Source organism: Cupressus sempervirens, chromosome 8, assembly GCF_028749045.1.
Source record: "Cupressus sempervirens isolate cs-2001-9-10 chromosome 8, ASM2874904v1, whole genome shotgun sequence".
Taxonomy (NCBI): domain Eukaryota; kingdom Viridiplantae; phylum Streptophyta; class Pinopsida; order Cupressales; family Cupressaceae; genus Cupressus; species Cupressus sempervirens.
In genome coordinates this window covers 55,159,058-55,178,919 of record NC_143125.1, presented here as the reverse complement: position 1 = coordinate 55,178,919, position 19,862 = coordinate 55,159,058, and the positions used below count along the sequence as shown (strand labels likewise).

Genomic DNA, 19,862 nt, shown 5'->3' with positions numbered 1-19,862 from the left:
TATTTTGCAATTCAATTGGCCAGATGACACATTATTTGACAAGTGGATGGCAGAAATAGCTCCTGGTGAACAGTTTGATGAAGATGAAACTGACAGTGATGAGGTGCAGGGTGAGGAGATCCAAATTATTGACACCGTCACTACTCAAGCCCAACTAGAAGAAGAAGACAAGAATAGTTAGTCACTTTCAGTTGTAGGTCCAGGACCATAGGATGCTGATACAACCGAAGAAGAGAAAAGGGTAGAAGTTACTCCCACCATACAGGATAAAGATGGTGAAAAACCACAGGCGGAGGTTAATGTGCCATCACCAGAACAAACTTCATCATTGGCTAATTTGGAAGTTGCATACAAAAAGGGATCAGAATAATAGCCAACTCAACAACATTAGAAGATGTGATAGAAGCTGACCCACCAAAAAGAATGTTTTGATTTGGATATCTTTTGTTACCCACATTTTTGTCATTTTGTGATAAGTGTATGCAAATATTTCTAGTAAAGGACACCTGTCCTTTTCTCTTAGCCTAAAGCTTTTTGCATCTCACACTATATAAGTAAGATTCCAGGGCTAGAGAAAAGGTCTAAATTCTATTGTTTCTAGGTGATGTACTTAGTCTGTTCTTCGGTCCAATTTTTTGGAGCAAGTTTATGATGTATTTTCTCTGTTATTTCCTGAGAATACATGAATATAGAATGATCTCTGTGTTTCTTCCTAAGGTCATTCTGAGTTTATTGTAAATGTATACAATTTTCAAAGAAAATGAATACAAATTATGAGTTGTCCCTATATCAGTTCTTTCTGAATTTTGTCTCCTTTTGATTACTTGGTTATCTTGATGTTGTATGAGTAAAGGCTTGTGCAATTAAATGCAATCTATTTAGGTTGTATATCTGTTCATCACTACTATTAGTTCAATGGATTAAGTAAAAGCTTTGATGAATTTGATAAGGTTGCTACAGTATTAAGAAGGATTTTTGAATGATGAATTCTGATAAGAATTGTTGATATTATTTGTTGTAAGGCAAAGTATTAGGTCTAAGGATTTGTAGTAGACTCTGAGCCCTGATGGATTAGGCACTGGTCAAATTGATTTAGCTGGAAGAGAAATATGTTCTAAATGGTTTTCAAAATGTAGAATTATAATCAATTTTACTTTTATTTCCTACAGATCTTCAAAGTTGGCTAGTACTTGTTTGCATGGAATGTTTTAGCTTCAATTAGCCACTATTGCTGAGAATACGTGCAAATCTATAGAAGAATTTTGGCCAGATTTGTTATATGGGATGTGTTTACCAAATTGTCAAGAATTATGCATGTATTTGAGGATTTGAGATGAGAATCATAATGAAACTAAAATAATTCTCATACAGTGTTTCCCAGTCTTGAATCATCCCTGGGTATACCCACCCTAGTTTTGCAGAGCCTAAAGAGTAGAAAACCACCTTTGGTTTTGTTGAAGTTGGGTCCAAATGGTTTGCACACATAATTGTTAATAGGAATTGGCTAATCCTTAGATTGTGTGAGTGATATTATTTTGGTATTGAGCATTTTGTTGCTTAGTAGTTTGAAAATTCACCAACAAGTTCCATAATTTTTTTTTGGACAAACACACTATAAGTGTATAACCCTTTGACATAAGTGCCAAAAAGGGGGACAAATAAAAATGAAGGAGAAAAATAAGAAATAATGAAGGAGATACTATTTTTGGGGGAGCTTCTATTTTTGAGAAAGAGGGAGTCAATGACAAAAATAAAGCACACAGATCAACTTATGCAAATCTACTTGGAAGGAGGAATGAATTTTGAGGTATGATGGATAAGTCATGTTTTGCAAAATTTTGAAACTTTGCAGCATATAATCCGAACAAAGATAATGGATATCTAAGTTATGCTTGTAAATAAAGACCATTCATGCATGAACAAGTGTTTTTGTCACTCATGTCAAGGGGGGATATTGTTGATCTTAGATTGGTTTTGACAAATGGGTATCTATACACTTAAGTCACTTATAAGTTATGTACTTAGTTCATGCTAAATAGATAATGCAGCCAAGCATAACATGTTAGATAGCGCATGTTGAGTCACTCAAGTATCAAGTAGATAGTATGTGTCGAGTTATTCAAATGCCGAGTGACCAATGGATGTTGAGTCATTCAGAGGCCAAGTTATAACATTGAAGTTGTAATTGATGCTGAGCATTAGGGACTTCAGATGTCGAGTTATATAGTTTTGACATAGTTATTTGTAATGGCACAAACTTCTATGTAAACTATTTTTGGGCCAACTTAAGGATTATTTTACGATCTTAGATGATAAGAATTAATCTTTATTGTGAATCCATATGCATTATATGAAGCCAATAAAAAAAAGGGAAGGATTAAGCAACAATATGGGTGAATCATAATCATTGATTCATACCAAACCCTAAGTCACCTAGGTCTTCTTAAAGAGGACAAACCCTAAACTTTTTATGAATGTGGAAGGAGGAAATAGAGAAGTTTTGCATGTGCAAATAGAGCTTTCATGGTGACTAAGGAGTTGTGAATTGATATACATTATATAATCAGTTAGAGGATAATAGAGGAAAGGAATTAGAAGATAACAAAGATACATCTGATCAGAAAAGATCAAGTACACATTAGGAAAGAGGTGATCTATCATCAAGCAACAGAGTGCTAACCAAAGGATCATCACTGAGACATTCTAATAGGTGAATTAGTTAAATCTCTTAACATAGTAGTCTTATCATGTTGTTGTAAATCCTTTAACAGGGTGCTTACTTCATCGTAAGTCAAAGTCCTTTTATCAGGCATACTTTTACAGGGTGTTGAAATCCTTTAACAAGGTGAGACCTAACAATCTTTGTAAGCCTTTAATAGGGAAAACCTTTCATATGGTAGATCATGTATCATGATCATTAAACATTGTAACCTTTATTGGATACAATTTATTGATGCAGTAGTGGAGATTTGTGGGTGTCATTCCCACCTCAGTTTTACCTTCTCCTTGGAGGGTTTCTGGGTAACCAAATTTCTTGTATCAGACATGTGTTGAATGTTTTATTTACATGCTTTAGATGTATATGTTTAATCTGGTATTTCAGTTTACTTATTGAATTATGAGATGGATGTGAGGTGAATGATTTTATGGTTAAAAGTTTTGAGTGCTGATACAATTAATTCAAAGTCTCCTAATATTGACAAAATTTTAATTTAATATAATTTAGCCATACCTAGCCCCAATATAAGAGCTTTAGATTTAGTAATGTTAATGGTACACTTAAAATTTAATAGAAAGGGATATCTAAATATCTTTTTAGCAGGGGATGTGATACAGGAGCATCCAGTGGTGTAAGGGCAATCCTGTATCACCCAAAAATATACTTATTGTTAGTTTTTGTTTGATGTGATTTTATTTTTGGATACCCATTTGAGTCAAATAGATATTCCAACTCTCATAGTTCCACTATTGGTTTTCTAGGTTAGTATTTTCCAGCACCTTGGGATATGCGCCAATGTAAAAATAGGTTATTTTGTGATTGAGACATAATTATGATGAGTTAGAGGGTGTAAGTTGGAGGAATGATTATAATTTTAATTTAAAGAACTCTAGAAAAAGAATTAGATGAAAAGGCTTTACAGTTTGAAAGTTATTGTAGTTTTAAATTGCTTGGAGACCCCCTAAGAGCACTTCAAAATCAGATTTGAGGAACTAAATGGCCTTGTATGGGCCTAAAAAATGGGGGACAAATGAAGCTAGTCCATAGGGCTATAGAGTGCTTGGAGAGCTTTTAAAAAATGTAAATGGTTCATCAATCGAATTCTCGGATCAAAAGTTATGCCTCTTGGAAGTTGGACTAGCATTCTTGGATTCTTCTCATTTACACTGACTTTTGACGTGTTTTATAGAACCTTCTATTTTGGCGATGGATGCAAAATGACATATTCTAAAATGTATTCCTAACTCTAAACCTAATTTAGGTTACTTAAGGTCATTTATGGCATTGTAAACATAGATTTTGGTGGATTTTGGGAGAAGATACTGTGAGAAGGATTTTTCTCTAGAATTTAATAACATTGTAAGCCCATAGGGCATGTTGTGGAGTCTATTTTTGTTGTATTGAATGTAATAGCATATCACTTCTAATAATAATATTCCCTTTTCCTATTGTGTTCATTTTGTCTTAGGTTATGCCCTTATTAGGATGTAATAATTACTCCTACATTATTACCTTCCCTACTATAGGCCCCATCAAAATTCATCTTCCATATTCCATCACTTTCTTCTTGTGGATAGACTTCATCAGATTCATCAATGTATTCAATTGGTTTACTTAGGTTTTGAAGTTTTCTATATCCATTTGATAGAAGTCAGCCCCATAGCTAGGATTGAAGCTTTCAACCAAATAAGCAAAACTTGGTTCTCAAATAATTCTAACACATCTCCTATTTATAGGAATGGTTGCATAAGATAAATCTAACTGAATATGCCCACCCACCAAGTTGAACCATTGCCTTGAAAGTAACATGCCATAATAAGTTAGGATCTCAACCACACTGACATCCACTTTGAAGGATAGATTTGGATATGTAGGAAATCTAAATTCAATGCCCTTCATAACCCCCCACCACTAGCATAGATATGTTGTCCATTGCATAACACTTACCATAAGGAGTATCCACATTTAAACCTAATTCTTTAATAACATCAACATGCATGATATTTACCGTGATACCTGAATCTATCATGCAATTTCTGAATAATTTGTTATTTATTAGCAAAGTTAGATAAAAGTGATCCACATGTAGTGAATTTTTATTGATATTAGTCCTTGAATAAATAACTAGTCCATCATTAGATTTTTGTTCTTTTATATCATATTCTTTGCTTGTTTTAGACAAGAGATCTAGGACTCCTTTTCCACACTCTCAAATTTTGACAATTTCAAGGAACGAGACTGATATTTTATTTGAGACAAGGCATTTTAAATGAATGAGTTGGTGCCTACTATCTTCTTACTCACTATCTTCTTAGGACGAGTTCCCTTTTTCTAATTTTTTAGCACCTTTTCATTGTCTTTTCTATGTAAATCAATTTGTGTTTTGTTATTATTTGTGCTTGGTGTTTTCCATTATCTAGATTCACAGTTCTATTTCTTAATTTGTAACTACTTTTGGCTTGTTCCACTACTACGATTGCATAAGCTCTTTTCTCCTCCTTAGTTGTCTATCTTTGATCTTCATCTTTATTAGAGAAAAATTATTATGAAAAATGTTGTTTTTCCTTCATCATGTTAATATCAGGGATATATTCATCGTCTGAGGAATCATCATCATTTTTCCAAACTAGTTTTGATGATAATGTGTTCATAGTTGGTTATTCCCCTCTTTGTTCTACTTCCTCCAAAATATTGTGGGAATTCAAGCACTGATTAGAGGAATGTGTTAATTTATAGATCTAACACCAAGGGCCATCTTTATTGCAATCATTTTTCCTTTTCAACGAATCATGATTCTCATTGTTCTCTATAGGTTTACTGTCTTTCCATTTCGTATTGCATGGCATATATGGTAATCTATACTTATATGATCTACCATTAGCTTTGAATGAATCATTCTTATTTTGTCTAATCTACAAATCCTTAACCATATTAGATAACTTGTTAGTCTTATCCTCATCTTTATTCTACTTTAGAACTTTGGGATTAAACAACTTAGGATCTTCTCTCTTTCCAATTCTGCCAGCTGCTTTTCTATCATTCTCAATAGTGGCTGCAACTTTGAAGGCTTCCTATAGTGTGTTAGGCCTACAAGATAGTATCTCATAGTGAGCCTTACTATCAAAATTACTTAAGTAGAAATCTACTAAAATGAAGTCTATTGGTCAAATATCTCTCAAAATCCTATTCAAAACTTTGTTAATTTTTTTATTGAATTATGTGATTGATTCATTTGAGTTCTTTTTTATGCTAGTCAATTCATGGGATATGAAAGATTTATCAGTATGATCCCCAAACTATTTGATGAATAACTCTCTAAATTCATGTCGACTTGTAATCAAATTATCAAGCAAGCCTCTGTACCATTCGACAACATCCCTAGTAAGGGATTTCACAAATAACTTCATAAACTCATCTTCATGATTCTCTTCAATTATTTCAATAGTATTTTTTAAAGTTGATAACATTTTTTTTCATGTGGGTCTCTTCTCTAAAGAACATCGGGATTACAGTTCTTAACTCATTTGTTATAGGGTTTGGATATCCAATAATTCTTGTGAAATAGAGTAGTTTGTATCTTTCAACTATCATGTGAGCTCTAGCTCGCTATCCAACATTAAATTTGTTTTAGTTTTGTCATCTTTGTTTATTTGCTGGATTTTGCTGATTATTTTGAAAATTGTTTCTATTGTTATTATTTCTATTTTCTCTATTATGATTACCACTTTGGTGATAATAATTTCTCCTATTATGATTTTGTTTCTAATGTCCATTAATCTCATCCCTCCTATTCCTTTTATAAGTGGGATTTTTGTGTGAGTTATTACAAATAGGATATCTATAATGAGGTGGATTACATTTAGTAGTTTTGTTGGTTTTCTAATTTTTATCTTTATCAATTTTCTGAGGAGTAAAATTTGATCTTTTTTAATGCCAACTCTTTCCAACATGTTGATAGGGACCCGCCTTAAAGGTTTAGTGGCTTTCTTAGGTGCAATGATACACAATATATAGAGAGTTGCATCCAATTTATGAGCATTACCCTCACTCTCTTCCTCATCATCCTCTTCATCATCTTTATCAACATGATATGTCTCAAGTTGATTATCATTGTCAAGTGTTCTCATGTTGGAGAAGGGGGTTTTCTCCTTTTCTGTAGTCTTATCTCTAGATGGTTCGCCTTCCTAAAAAAAAATGGTGCCTTTTCTCTATCAGTGAACTTCTTGTATCTAGTGTACAATATGTCTGCAGATTGGTTCTTCTTTCTCCTAGTTCTTTTCTTCGAAGTCCACTCTAGAAATTATTTTTCATCATGAACATATATCCTCCCCCACATGCACTTGATAGAACAATGCCTAAAACTTCATTTTCTTTCAAAATGACACATCTAATCGTTCATATAATTTTACATAGAGTTGCTACCTCTTATGTTGAGGATATTATGGTACACACTATGAGATCCCTTCAATAGAGTGCATATTGAAAATTTTGGGTTGCTACTTTGTGAAACTATAATTCTTAATAATTTCTCAATATAAGGTTGAATGAAATTCTCCCTAGCAGAGTCATCAATCTATTGGTTCCTCAAATTTATGAGTTGTGCTTGTTCAATATAAGTAAATCCAATACAATTTGGTCAACAACCAGGGTTTGAACTAAGAGACAAAACCCTCTTCACGTTAGGATCTACTAATCTAGGTGGGCATACCTAATGGAATGGTTTGTTATGACCTATATATATTTTATACTTTGACGCTCTCAAGATAGAAACAAATTCCCAAGGAGAAGTCATAATGTTATATTAAGTGCTTAATGTAGTTTAAAATTATAATTTGAGTATTAATATGTATTTCATAAATTGTATGACACTTTCAGGTGCAATGAAGAATCTTACCAATTTCGATCAACAAATTACTTTGTTTGAAATTAAATTAGACCACTTCTTTATTTTGATTGGGCAGAATAGAATCAATTCACCATAAATTTCAAGATCATCAAAGACCTTTAGAGATAATGCATGCTTACCATCAATTACCAAACATAGAACTAAAAAATACAAACCCTAGTTCAATTGTATTTAACTTCAACGTTGGAAGACCAATTGAAAAAAAGACACAATGCTTGTGAATTTTATTTATTAAAGGAATGTATCAAAATTCCAATCTATCAATGGAGATGTGGATCCAAGAGGACAACATATTCAATGTAGATAAAAATAAATTATTACACAATTCTCGAAGAAGTAGAGTACTTTTATTAACTTCAAAAAAGAGGTACAATAGAGTGATAATTGATTGCAATATCCACTCAAAATGTCACAGAGAGCATTTGGTTCTATGTTGTGCCCTGGTGTATGCATTCTGCTATGTATGTAATTCACTTGATAAAAAATGTATTGGAATATGTTATATCAAGGGTCTTGATACCTTCCCTTATAGAAAATAGAATGGTGCGACAAAGCTTTGGACCCCTTCAAAATGATGTTTACTTAAACTAATTACAATTATCAGAAATATTTATAGTTTTAACAAAAATGAAAAAGTTTCATAGTTTCAAGGAAGAAGATTGTGAAACATATCAAGCATGTCATTTAGGTATGCACATTGTCCATGCTATTCATGCTCTACAAGCATCTATGCACTCTGTCTTCCTCTAGTTCAAGCTTGTGACAATAACTAGCATAGCTAGCATAATTTCTTCTAAGATCCCATTCTTCTTGATACATACTATCGATGATGTTGAATTGATCTTCCTCTTTTGTAAAGAGACATGTCTGTACTATTGTTTTAGGCTCTTGGCCTGTTGGGTGCTCTTGAATTGGCAGACTCATCTCTAGCTTACAATCCCAAACTCTACAACCAAGAGAAATTTACCAGAGAGCTCATACACTAAATTTTTTTCTTGCAACTACAACATATGCGCATGATGTCCCCCAACAACAAAAATAACATTTAATGCCCACTAACTCAAAAATTCCAATAGTGACATTCCACACTTGTTTGGTTGCATATATACAAAATTTAAGTCATTTCCAATTAAAATTTTGTAAGAATTTTCCTTGTGCTTCTCAAGATATTCTAACAAAAATCACCTTACCATCTTGTATGCTTATCTGACATACTTATCCAAAACTACGATGATCAATAATACACTACAAACAACCCCATTTCACCATTGTGAGGTATAGCTCAAACGAGGCTTGCGATTTTTGCGAAAATCACCATAACACATGGTATATCCTTCATGCTTCCCAAAATATCAATATTCACCATTTTAGAGGATCGTCTTAACATCATCTGCAAAATTTCAAAACTTCACTAGTTTGCACCATCCAGAAAATCTAATCTAAAACAATGATAAATCGTAACTTCGAGACATGTTAAATCATCTTCCTATGATTTGGTGAAATTTCACCATTTTGCATCACCTTTTCTATAGTATCTATGAATTCTTTATTTTCATTATTTTGCATGCCATTCTCATACACTCTTCTAAAATAGAGAAAAAATGAACTATTAATCTCAATTTTTGTCAAAAACTTGAGGGTTCCACCAAAATACCCATTGAAATTCCTCATAATTATCAATACTTTCTTCCATTCCAGTCTTTTCAAATTCTCTTTATCAATCAAATCCTTTTCATCAATCAAATGATTGGGCAATCTCCTAAATTAGCATAATGTCTTACCAATTGAGGCTTGACATCAATAACAACATAATAACATATATGACTCTTTTGCATATATTATCTCCCTTATGTTCAACATTATAAACTAGGGATAATAGTCAACTACATGGTAACATATGCATCAATTTCTATCTAAGAAAAGAGTTTCTAATTGATGAAGAAGACTTGTAGATCAATTGTCTAAGGTTGAGGCATTCATTGGTAAAGAAGATTTTATGTTATATAGGAAAGAGTTTTGATGCATAGATGACACACCTAAAAGAGTATTTGATTAATGAAGAAGATTTATTTGATAATGACCGATGGTTAAATTTGAGTGTTTTGTTGTATTCCAAAAATAGAAGCACATCAAAGGAGAGAGTATTTGATAAGATTATTGGAGAATGCCTTTAATTTCTCTGAATAAGATGATTGTACTTGTGGTCATAGCGATAACTAGTTTATCTCTAAGCATGTTGCACTATTTAGGTTCTCAACCATTATGTAGAAGAAGAAGTGTTTCTTGGTTTGCTAAAACAAATTATGACTACCATAAATAGGTTGAATAAGCTTGGAGAATGCTTACCACTGCTCAACATTGGAATTTCAGTCTTTGGGACTTGGTGGGCATGTTCATATGGCTTGTGCAATATTTCAAATTAAAGATATTTGGCTTGTTTTCTCTTTAAGTGAAGATATCTTCCTGTGAGTATGATATCAATAACGTTGATGGTCTCTAGCTATTACTTCAATTTGCAGTTGATGGATCCAAGTCCTATAGGTCCAAATATGTGCTAGAGAATGACTTAAGAGACTAAAGATGAATATCTTATTGCATGTTTGGATTTGCATTGAGTTGCATGCATTGGAGGATATTTTGGGTGACCTATAACATTGATGCTTCTCACACATTTCATTTGGGTCCAACTTAGGAGATTGTTAAGATGGAAGTGCTTTGATGGAAACATGATTAGATAAAGTATTATGATTTATTTGGGCCACCTTTATCCTAAATTTTAGTGCATTAAGTATTAACAATTATATTGGCCAACTTTTTGTAATTTTTCCTACCTTCTCAAGGTTGACTTTGTTTTTTAATATACCAATGAGAAAACAAGTATAAATTTAGATTTGATGTATCAATTAATGTGCGAGTGTATGCTAGTTACTAAGAGATATATTTGTGCAAATGATGTGTGATGTATGTCTATGAAGGAATGAAATGTGATGTCAGTGTGGTCATATCGAGGAAGAGTGAAAGAGTAATTTGTAGAGATAGACAAAGTGCTTGTAGTGATTTATCAGGGAAGCTATACATTCTATTTCATCATATTTTTATTTGGAGGATATTGTGTCTCTTTGGTAGCTTTGTGAAAATATGTTCATTAGGGATAGTGGGTTCCTTGACCTAAACTCTAGGAACAATGAGTTCCTTAGCCTCTCACCTAAAGCATTATAATTATTATTAATGCATAGTGAGTAAGTTTCTTATTCTAGTTTCTCTTATATTAGGTATTTTACTTAAATATGGTATTCTTATGTGTAGTTATGGAGAATCATCGCTAAAGAAGATTTTATGTTATATAAGAAAGAGTTTTGATGCATAGATGACACACATAAAAGAGTATTTGATTGATGAAGAAGATTTATTTGATAATGGCCGATGGTTAAATTTGAGTGTTTAGTTGTATTCCAAAAATAGAAGCGCATCAAGAAAAAATATAAAGGAGAGAGTATTTGATAAGATTATTGGAGAATGCCTTTAATTTCTTTGAATAAGATGATTGTACTTGTGGTCATAGCTATAACTAGTTTATCTCTAAGCATGTTGCACTATTTAGGTTCTCAACCATTATGTAGAAGAAGTGTTTCGTGGTTTGCTAACACAAATTATGACTATCATAAATAGGTTGAACAAGCTTGGAGAATGCTTAGCACTACTCAACATTGGAATTTCAGTCTTTGGGACTTGGTGGGCATGTTCATATGGCTTGTGCAATATTTCAAATTAAAGATCTTTGGTTTGTTTTCTCTTTAAGTGAAGATATCTTCTTGTGAGTATGATATCAATAACGTTGATGGTCTCTAGCTATTACTTCAATCTGCAGTTGATGGATCCAAGTCCTATAGGTCCAAATATGTGCTAGAGAATGAGTTAAGAGACTAAAGATGAATATCTTGTTGCATGTTTGGATTTACATTGAGTTGAATGCATTGGAGGATATTTTGGGTGACCTATAACATTGATGCTTCTCACACATTTCATTTGGGTCCAACTTAGGAGATTGTTAAGATGGAAGTGCTTTGATGGAAACATGATTAGATAAAGTATTATGATTTATTTGGGCCACCTTTATCCTAAATTTTAGTGCATTAAGTATTAACAATTATACTGGCCGACTTTGTGTAATTTTAACTACCTTCTCAAGGTTAACTTTTTTTTTTAATATACGAATGAGAAAACAAGTATAAATTTAGATTTGATGTATCGATTAATGTGTGAGTGTATGCTAGATACTTTGAGAGATATATTTGTGCAACTGATGTGTGATGCATGTCTATGAAGGAATGAAATGTGATGTCAGTGTGGTCATATCGAGGAAGAGTGAAAGAGTAATTTGTAGAGATAGACAAAGTGCTTGTAGTGATTTATTAGGGAAGCTATACATTCTATTTCATCATATTTTTATTTGGAGGATATTGTGTCTCTTTGGTAGCTTTGTGAAAATATGTTCATTAGGGATAGTGGGTTCCTTGACCTAAACTCTAGGAACAATGAGTTCCTTAGCCTCTCACCTAAAGCATTATAATTATTATTAATGCATAGTGAGTAAGTTTCTTATTCTAGTTTCTCTTATATTAGGTATTTTACTTAAATATGGTATTCTTATGTGTAGTTATGGAGAATCATCGCTAAAGAAGATTTTATGTTATATAAGAAAGAGTTTTGATGCATAGATGACACACATAAAAGAGTATTTGATTGATGAAGAAGATTTATTTGATAATGGCCGATGGTTAAATTTGAGTGTTTAGTTGTATTCCAAAAATAGAAGCGCATCAAGAAAAAATATAAAGGAGAGAGTATTTGATAAGATTATTGGAGAATGCCTTTAATTTCTTTGAATAAGATGATTGTACTTGTGGTCATAGCTATAACTAGTTTATCTCTAAGCATGTTGCACTATTTAGGTTCTCAACCATTATGTAGAAGAAGTGTTTCGTGGTTTGCTAACACAAATTATGACTATCATAAATAGGTTGAACAAGCTTGGAGAATGCTTAGCACTACTCAACATTGGAATTTCAGTCTTTGGGACTTGGTGGGCATGTTCATATGGCTTGTGCAATATTTCAAATTAAAGATCTTTGGTTTGTTTTCTCTTTAAGTGAAGATATCTTCTTGTGAGTATGATATCAATAACGTTGATGGTCTCTAGCTATTACTTCAATCTGCAGTTGATGGATCCAAGTCCTATAGGTCCAAATATGTGCTAGAGAATGAGTTAAGAGACTAAAGATGAATATCTTGTTGCATGTTTGGATTTACATTGAGTTGAATGCATTAGAGGATATTTTGGGTGACCTATAACATTGATGCTTCTCACACATTTCATTTGGGTCCAACTTAGGAGATTGTTAAGATGGAAGTGCTTTGATGGAAACATGATTAGATAAAGTATTATGATTTATTTGGGCCACCTTTATCCTAAATTTTAGTGCATTAAGTATTAACAATTATACTGGCCGACTTTGTGTAATTTTAACTACCTTCTCAAGGTTAACTTTTTTTTTTTAATATACGAATGAGAAAACAAGTATAAATTTAGATTTGATGTATCGATTAATGTGTGAGTGTATGCTAGATACTTTGAGAGATATATTTGTGCAACTGATGTGTGATGCATGTCTATGAAGGAATGAAATGTGATGTCAGTGTGGTCATATCGAGGAAGAGTGAAAGAGTAATTTGTAGAGATAGAAAAAGTGCTTGTAGTGATTTATTAGGGAAGCTATACATTCTATTTCATCATATTTTTATTTGGAGGATATTGTGTCTCTTTGGTAGCTTTGTGAAAATATGTTCATTAGGGATAGTGGGTTCCTTGACCTAAACTCTAGGAACAATGAGTTCCTTAGCCTCTCACCTAAAGCATTATAATTATTATTAATGCATAGTGAGTTTCTTATTCCAGTTTCTCTTATATTAGGTATTTTACTTAAATATGGTATTCTTATGTGTAGTTAAGGAGAAAAATTTAAATTTTAAAACTCAGGGAAGGTGGTGATTCCACAAAGAATGTTAGAAATTAAAATGAATAAATAAATAAATAAAAGATCATTTAAAAAATAACAAATAAAGATCATTTCCTTTTTATTTCTTTTTTAGCTTAAAAATATTAACTAATTAACAAACAAAGGAAAATAATTTCTTAATTAAGTGGAGCCAATATACACTCTCTAGAAACTACCATTTTTGAATTTTATTTTTAAATAATCTTTCAGCCTCCTACTCAATGAAAATAAGTAATACAAGCTTACCCTTATTGGACATTACTAATCCTCAATCTTCCCCTCCTTACATTGATCTATTGGGTTTTAGTGAATTGAGTGCATGTTCTTTGAGTTTACACAAAAATGCATTTGAAAAAGAAAAGAAAGGCCAAAGCCTATATGAATTATATTAGAATAAAGAGTTTTCACAAAGGCATAAAAGCCTAAAATAAAGAAGTGGGTCTGAAAGAGTAAAGAAGTCTTTCGCAAAATAAGAATGACTGTCTGGTGGGTATATTTCACTGGAGATTGTAGATAATTGTGCATATCTTATGTGATCTTCATTTATGATTTGTATGATGTCCGAGAAATAAAAAATTTGTCACAGTGTCCCTTCAAAATGCAATGCTCTACCATCCCAACTATGGTTTGCAAGGTTGTCAACCAATTTACTTCCCTTACAATATGTGTGAGTGGTATGAATAGATGGGAACATCTGTATAATACTCCAACTTTGGATAATAATGTATTTGATGCACCAATTAAAGCACTTCAATGGTCTCCACAATAAGTGTAGAGTTACTTTCAATGCGAGTCTTTGTGAAATATGTTCTTAGAGTATATTGAAGGCCAAATAACAACACCAATGCTTCAACTTGATTATTGGTCCCTTGGGGAATTAGCATTGCATGCGTCATAATGGGATCACCAAAGTGATTTGGGATTACAAATCCGATACTTGACTATCCTAGGTTGCCTCTCGAGGCACCATCAAAATTGAGCTTAACATATGAAGGAAAAAGGTAGTCTCCATTGATTTCCTTCATGTTCACCTTTTGCTTATTAGTGGTAAACCGAAACCCTAGAAATGGAAGCTCTATCCCTGTTCAATCTTTTAATATCTTGTTGTCCTAGGATGGAATCATTGAAGATTGATTTTTTCTTTTGTAGACATGTGTCGAGATGGTTTCCTCAACAAAATTGTCTAACTTTCTCAAGAACTTCGTGGTTGTTGAGGATGTGTCTCTAAAGATTCTCAAATTTCTTTACCGCGATATTAACCATATTGTTATTACGGGAATAAGGATCCAAATGCATGAAAACAATGAGTCATTAAACAATATTAGCCATACCAGAAACAAATTTACTAGTGTGTTAGGAAGAGGCATCTAGTAACTTAGTTTTGAAAGGACATGTGACCAACAATCTTGGGCAAACTCACATGATGAAAAGAGATGATATGTTGTTTTTGCTATCTTATTGCACAATGTTTGTTGGAACTGATTTGCAATATTTAATCTAGCCAATCTATCACTCGTGAGGACTCTATAATTGATAGCCAACCATGCAATGCAACTAGCTTTAGAGGGAACCATATTTGACCAATGATACATGTATGTTTTAATAAGTGTTTGACATTCTTGTATTTGTTTGATTGTAAAATAGCCATCTCTTATTGAGTAGTTACTATTGGAAGTAGGAGCCCATATGATTCTACCATTTTTACCATTTAGGAATACTACACTCCATGTAATGTATGTGCAAGTAATTGCAGATAAAGAATTGGGATTGACAATGTTAATGTATCTTTCCAAATCACTCGGTTGGAGTCAATTTCTACAACATCTACATAATTTGTAAGTGCTACACCCTAGTGCTATGAAATCAAGGTATAGATGAAATTGAGACCATGACTACCTATCAATGGTGGATTTCCTCCTCAAGAATTGGTCCAAAACTGTAATTGTTCCCCATTGTCTACTTCCCATGTAACAAATTTTGTGATTATTTCTCAAGATTGAATTAGGAAGTTCCAAATCACTGCTCCCACTGAAAGATTGACAACTGTAAAAATTCTAGTGTTGAGAGGAGAGTCAAGATATTTGACTTGCATAATTTGCACCCAGTATGCATGAGGATGTGCATACATACTCCATGCTAGTTTGGTTCCAAATGTTAGATTTTTGATATGAATGCCATGTAAACCCACACTGCCTTCAACTTTCTCTCTTGCCATATTCCTGATAGAAATCAATAGAACCTTTTATTTGTCAGTCATGTTTTCTCTCCAAATGAAGTTAGCTATAATTTGCTCCATCTATTTAATGATTGTAATAGAAGCTTTGAGGACAATGATAAAATAATTTGAGATAGCAACTAGACATGTTTTGACCAAAAGAATTCTCTATGACAAAGAAAGCCATCTACCTTCTACCTTTTCATGAAAATGTAAGAGCTTTAAGCCTGCTAATTATGCTATGCCAATACTTAATTCTATTTGTCCACATGAAGAATGAAATCCTTAAAAATGAATTTGGAGGATGGAATTCTTTAAAGCCTAGGCAGACTCTTTTGGTTAGATGCTGACTCGTACAATTCAAGAACTTTTTAAATGCGTCTAGCTTCCCGAATACCCAGTTGCTTGACCAAATAAAAGTGGGTTATCCGCGAATAATGAATGTGCAATTGCAATTGTTGTATTGGGAATATGAATATCATTCCATAGTCCTTCGGATTGATTATGTGCAATACAGTGGAGTTCTGCTGTCATCAGTGGTTTTACAAATCATTCTCGAAGCTCTTAATTGGCGTAGATTGTTCCTGACAATTTACAAATATGTCCAATGACTCCATGAAGATCTGTGCATAAAATATTTTGCAATCAACACAGTTGTCTCACTAGAAACCTCTGAAAATATGTTCTAATAAAAAAGCACTATTAACTTTCACAGGCACATATAGATGACTTCAAAACCACCATAGAAGACAAAAAGTGACAGTAGGAGAAATAGATTGAACAACAATGCACATTTCAGTGTTTTTACAATCACACAATGTCAATTGCACCCACTGCCAATCTCAATCTTAATCTCACAACATTATGTAGAGGGGGTCAATTGAAGGAGGCGCTGCACATTCTCTTCACTGCCCGCAACCTCCCTGTAAACCCCTCTACATATGCTCAACTATTGAAGGCCTGCATTTGCAAAAATGCTGTTTCACAGGGCAAGAAAATCCACTCCCACATCACACAAATGGGATTCTCATTTGCTCGAGGCACATTTTTTCAGAATAATCTGATAAACATGTACTTCAAGTGCGACAATTTAGTTAAAGCACGCAAAGTGTTTGACGAAATGCCTGAGAGAGATGTCGTCTCATGGAATATCATAATTGCTGCTAATGTCAGACATGGGTTTTCTCAGGATGCATTGAGACTGTTCAACCAAATGCAACGAGCAGGTGTTCAACCTGATCAATTCACCTTTGCGAGCGTACTCCCTGCCTGTGCTAAAATACGAGGTTTAGAACAGGGCATGGATATCCATCAAAGCGTAGTGGAGAAGGGATTTTTGGCAGATGTTGTAGCTGTAAGTGCCCTGGTAGACATGTATGCAAAATGTGGAAGCATAGACAAGGCGCGTGAACTGTTTGACAAAGTTCCTCAAAGAGACGTGATCTCATGGAATGGCATGATTGCAGGGTATGCACAAAGTGGGGTTGTTGGAATGGCCTTGGAAATGTTCAAGGAAATGCTATCGACAAGTGTAAAACCAGACTCCACAACGTTTTCCAGCGTCCTTCTAGCCTCTGCGAAAATGGGGGCCGTAGAACAGGGTGTGCTCGTACATCAGAAAATAATTGAAAACGGGTGTTTGTCAGATGTTATAGTCGCAAGTGCTCTGGTGGATATGTATGCAAAATGCGGAAGCATGGACGGAGCACGTGAACTGTTTGAAAAAATGTCTGAGAGAGATGTGATCGCATGGACTGCCATGATCCTAGGATATGCACAAAATGGTCTTGTTGAAAAGGCCTTGAAATTTTTTAAGCAAATGCAATTAGCTGGTATAAAGCCTGATTCCACAGCCTTTGCCAGCATCCTCCCTGCATGTGCTAAAATAGGAGCGTTAGAACAGGGTATGGACATCCATCAGTGTATAATCGAAAATGGGTTTTTGTCTGATTCTGTAGTTGCTACTGCTCTTGGAGATATGTATGCGAAATGTGGAAACATACACAAGGCACGTAAACTGTTTGATGAAATGCCTAATAAAAACCTGGTTTCGTGGACCGCGATGATTGCAGGATATGCACATAATGGATTCTGCATGGATGCAATCAAGCTTTTTGAACTGATGAAGAACTCTGGAACATATCCTAACGACGTAAGCTTTGCATGTGTTTTATTAGCATGTAGCCATGCAGGTTTAGTGGATCTGGGCTGTAAATACTTCACTGGCATGAGTAACATTCATCGCATTATGCCTACAACTGATCATTATGTGTGCATGGTTGATCTTCTTGGCCGTGCTGGCTATCTTGAGGTAACTCTGAATTTTGTTATCAAAATGCCCATTAAACCCGTGGGGATTGTGTGGACATGTTTGCTTGATGCCTGTAAATCACATAAGAACATAGGATTAGGAGTATTCACAGCAAACCTTCTTTTTGAGCTGGATCCTGAAAACTCTGCAACTTATGTTCTTCTGGCAAACACATATGCAGAAGTGGGCAGGTGGGGTGAGGTTCAAATGTTAAGGAGGTTGATGAGAGATAAGGGAATAAAAAAGACCCCGGGATGTAGTTGGATTGAAGACCGTAAAATGGTACATGTTTTTCGTGTAGGAGACAGGACACACCCACAATCACTGGAAATCTATGCAAAATTGGAGCAATTATCCTTGGAGATGAAGGCAGCCGGGTACATTCCAAACTCAAGACGTCTACTGAATGATGTGGAGGAGGAGGAAAAAGAAGTATTCCTCGGCCACCATAGCGAGAAGTTGGCAATTGCATTTGGATTGTTGAATTCGTCCCCTGGAACAACCATTAGAGTTGTTAAAAACCTTCGAGTATGCATTGACTGTCACACTGCAACAAAGTTTATCTCCAAAGTTGTTGGAAGAGAGATTGTTGTGAGAGATGCAGTCCGGTTCCATCATTTTAAACAAGGACAATGTTCTTGTGGAGATTATTGGTGATACTATGAGAAGCAATCCCATCCCGTCGAGATGGTGCATGCTAGATCAGCAGTGATAAAGAAGGGAGAATATTGTATTTCCAGTGTTTAAAAAGTGGTTATTTTATTTTTGGAAATTTAGACATGCCGCTGGCTTTGCTAAATCACAGGTATATCATGCAATGGGAATCACTGTCTGTGTATACTGAGGAGACATTTATTGAAGGTGTAACATGTCTAGAGAGGAAATCCGGACGCGGTGGAGAAAGAGAAAAAGCAGGAGGAGATGAATGTTCAAGGAAATATGAACATTGAACATGCCTAGAGAGGAAATCAGGACGCAGTGGAGAGAGAAAAAGCAGAAGCAAATGGAAATTAGAAAACGAATGAAAGATTTGGAAATTAGAAAATGAATGAAAGATTTTAATAATGTTAGGAAGGTTGTAACAGTCTAAGAAAGCATTTCTTAATAATTCTACACATTTGTCATTTTATATAAATAAAAAATGTTTTTACCTGATATCCAAGCATGAGAAATGTTATGTTTACAAGCACTTCTAAACATATGTAGAAAGCATCTAGTTTGACCATGATATAATATTAAATTGTAATCTTTCTCACATTTCTTTATGCTTATGGAGTTGTTGTGATTGTCATGAGATTATCTTATTTAAAATCTATCATCAATGAGCATACTATTTTTTTCATTGTTATTCAATCCATTTCAATTACGAAACAAGTGATCCTTCTCATTGTCCATATGAAAGCAACTAAATAAAAAATAATATAATGATATGCTGATCACAAAACATACAAATATACAAAACCCAAATTTGTCCTTAGAGAAGTGAGAGGTGAGGCATTCATTATCCTGAAAATCAAAAGAGAGGTGATGTTATGAAGTTCAACTGTATTTATTAATATTACAGCTACAATACTAAATACTTGCGACTATCAACTACAAAAGTAAATACACACAACCAGATATTCAATATGAAACTGCAAAGTAAAAAAAAGGTT

At 33.8% G+C, this 19,862-nt stretch overlaps 1 pseudogene across 1 annotated transcript; it reads left to right on the top strand.

Annotated features, from left to right (window-relative positions):
• Positions 1 to 16,294: 16,294 nt before the first annotated feature.
• Positions 16,295 to 19,362, top strand: LOC149541580 (pentatricopeptide repeat-containing protein At1g11290, chloroplastic pseudogene; annotated as a pseudogene). The gene has a single exon (XR_016355351.1). The product of XR_016355351.1 is annotated as a pentatricopeptide repeat-containing protein At1g11290, chloroplastic pseudogene (transcript).
• The last annotated feature ends 500 nt before the right edge of the window (positions 19,363 to 19,862 follow it).